Source organism: Lathyrus oleraceus, chromosome 2 (assembly GCF_024323335.1).
Source record: "Lathyrus oleraceus cultivar Zhongwan6 chromosome 2, CAAS_Psat_ZW6_1.0, whole genome shotgun sequence".
NCBI classification, from domain to species: domain Eukaryota; kingdom Viridiplantae; phylum Streptophyta; class Magnoliopsida; order Fabales; family Fabaceae; genus Lathyrus; species Lathyrus oleraceus.
This window is the reverse complement of record NC_066580.1, coordinates 230,814,306-230,817,542: the sequence shown is the minus strand read 5'-3', so window position 1 is coordinate 230,817,542 and position 3,237 is coordinate 230,814,306. Positions and strand designations below refer to the sequence as shown.

The 3,237-nt window shown below is 38.4% G+C and overlaps 1 pseudogene; it reads right to left on the bottom strand.

Moving 5' to 3' along the window:
• Positions 1-1,652: 1,652 nt before the first annotated feature.
• Positions 1,653-1,752, bottom strand: LOC127125183 (uncharacterized; annotated as a pseudogene).
• Positions 1,753-3,237: the final 1,485 nt, after the last annotated feature.

The following is a 3,237-nucleotide window of genomic DNA, read 5'->3' as shown; positions in this document are numbered from 1 at the left end:
CATTTCCTTTCCCTCTTTTGGGATAAATAACGCACGGTGGCGGCTCTGTTTGTTTTGTTTTTCCCGCCGGTTGTTTTTCGCGGATGCGACACTGCTGTTTATCTATACTGTTAGTCTGACATGGCTGTATTTAAGCATAATTATTGTTTAGGCTTGTTTAGCATGTCCGGCTAAATAAACTTAGGTATCGGTATGTAAAGTAAGCGGAATAAAGGAATCAAAACGAAGTTGGTTTAAATTTATTTAAAGATATAGTCACTCTTTTTATGGTCTCAATTTACAGGGTTAATACCAAAGTTTTTTGTACGAGAGTAAAAGACATAAAGAAGTTAAAATCAATAGAACGACAATTTGAGCTTTTAACTGGACAGTGTAAATTGGACATTAATTTTAAATCAGGGCGAAAGCAATTTTTAGAGTTAATTAAATTCTAATCATTTTCAAAAAGTATTTTTAAAGGTTAAATGTGAGGACGAGAGTTAAGAATTTAAGTTTAATCATATAATCTAAGTCAACAGAGCGAGAGTTTGAGACGAGGGTGTTTAGATGGTTAGCATTTTCTTAAAAAGAGTTTCTATAGATTCTATTGTTTTCAAAAAGTGATTTTAGTTTTAACTAAATAGTGAGAGTGTACGTTAAGGTAAAATCATAGTCTATTCAACAGAGCGAGAGTTTGAGAAAAGATTTTTAATCAATAGTGTCTAATGAAAGGACTTATTTTAAAACTAAGAAACCAATGAAGATTTGATTCCCTAATTACGACGAACTACATACTGATATCCGCGTTATTCGATATTTAATCTAAATCTTATTTTAGTTTTACTTTTCCCCCTAATCATCAAAGTATCATCCGCCTTAGCTTTACGAAGTAACCTTAGAAAATGGTATATCGATTCATAAGTCCCTGTGGGATCGATATCTTTTATTACTACGCGATTAGACTGTGCACTTGCAGTTAATACCCCAATAGACTCATAAAGTCGCGATCAAGTTTTTGGCGCCGTTGCCGGGGACTTTTATTTAGTCGATATCGTAACTCTTCTGTTACGCAGTAGAGACTAAGGCAATTTATTATTTTTCTTCTTGTTTTTCGTTTATTTGTATGCCACACACTCGCTCACAAGGCGAACCGTATTACTTAAGAATCAACGACGTTGAACGATATCTCCGAGTCTTATGACGAATTCGGGAGTATCGTGCTGCAAACAATCTTCCCCCAATCGAAATTCCTGATCTCAAAAATCTTCTTCCTTCGCCGATACCCGAGATGGCAGAACCAGCTCGTGCTCTTCGAGATTACGCCGCTCCATCGCAAGATGATCCGCATTCGAGTATTGCTCCACCCGCAATCGAAGCAAACAACTTCGAACTTAAACCTTCGCTGTTACAGGCAGTGCAACAGAATCAATTCTCTGGAAATCCTACCGAGGATCCAAACCTTCATTTATCCATATTTGTTCAATACGCTGATACTGTTAAAGCTAATGGTGTCACTTCAAAGGCAATTCGACTTCGTCTTTTTCCTTTCTCGTTAAGAGATAAAGCTAGAAGATGGCTTCAGTCTCTTCCTTCCAACTCAGTCACCACATGGAATGAGTGGAAGAAAGTTTTTCTTGCCCGATATTTTCCTCCAAGCAAAACAACTATTTTAAGAGCCCAGATAAATGGATTTAAACAGAAAGATAACGAGTCTCTTTTCGAAGCATGGGAAAGATACAAAGACATGATGAGACTTTGTCCACACCATGGTTTAGAGGACTGGTTAGTAATCCATACCTTCTATAATGGTCTCTTATACAACACAAGATTAACAATAGACGCCGCCGCAGGTGGTGCGCTTATGGATAAACCTTACGCTGACGCTTATCAACTTATTGAAAGCATGGCCCAAAACCATTATCAGTGGGGAAGCGACCGAACAATGGTAGAAAAACCTCAAACGAAAACTGGCATGTACGAGATAAGTAGCCTTGATCATGTTAATGCAAAAGTGGATGCTCTTGCCCAGAAAATTGAAAGTTTAAATGTATCACCTCCAGCCACCATGGTTGCTGTAACTCAAAATTGCGAAGTCTGTGGAATCCAAGGTCACACTCCTACAGATTGTCAACTCCTAACAGGAATCCCAGCAGAGCAGGTGAACTATGCTCAAGGAAATCCTTACTCGCATACCTATAACTCAAACTGGAAGAACCATCCTAATTTTTCATATAAGAGTAACAATGCCTTATACGCACCAGGACAAGCTCCCAATCAAGCCCCAGCTATACCTCCTGGATATCAAAAGTCGACCCAATCTACACCTAACAATAACGTTCCTAGGAAATCCAACTTGGAAATCATGATGGAGAACTTCATAGCTTCTCAACAGCAAACCAATAAAGATTTCTTAAACCAGAATGTACACACTAACGAACAAATTAAACAACTAGCAAGGAAAGTAGATGCCCTGGCTACCCATAACAAAATGCTGGAAACACAAATCTCACAAGTAGCTCAACAACAAGCGCCTACTGCTGCCCCAACTGGTACATTTCCTGGACAGCCCCAACCTAACCCGAAAAGCCACGCTCATGCAATTATATTAAGAAGTGGAACAGAGGTAAAAGGACCATCTGATCCAAGAATTGAAAACCAAAACTCTAAAAAGTCAACTGAAGAAGAAAATAAACCTAAGGAAAAGGAAGAGAGTAATAAGGAAACCGTAGAAAAGAAAGAACCTTATGTACCTCCACCGCCTTACAAACCACCTATCCCTTATCCTTAGAGGCTAATTAAAACCAAAGACGCGGGCCAATTTAAAAAATTTGTTGACCTACTGAAACAATTAAACGTCACCATTCCTTTCACAGAAGCTATTACACAGATGCCCTCGTATGCTAAGTTCTTAAAAGAAATTCTTTCTAATAAAAGGAAACTTGAAGATAGCGAAACAGTTACACTCACTGCTGAATGTAGCGCTATAATCCAGAATATGCCTCCTAAACTTAAAGATCCTGGTAGTTTCTCTATACCCTGTCACATAGGAAAATTTGTCATAGACAAAGCTTTATGCGATTTAGGAGCCGGTATCAGTGTTATGCCCTTGTCCATATGCAAGAGACTTGAAATGGGAGAATTAAGACCAACTAAAATGTCTATGCAATTAGCAGATCGTTCCGTTAGATATCCCGTAGGAATTCTTGAAAACGTTCCCGTGCGCATAGGTCAATTCTACATTCCAACCGATTTTATAAT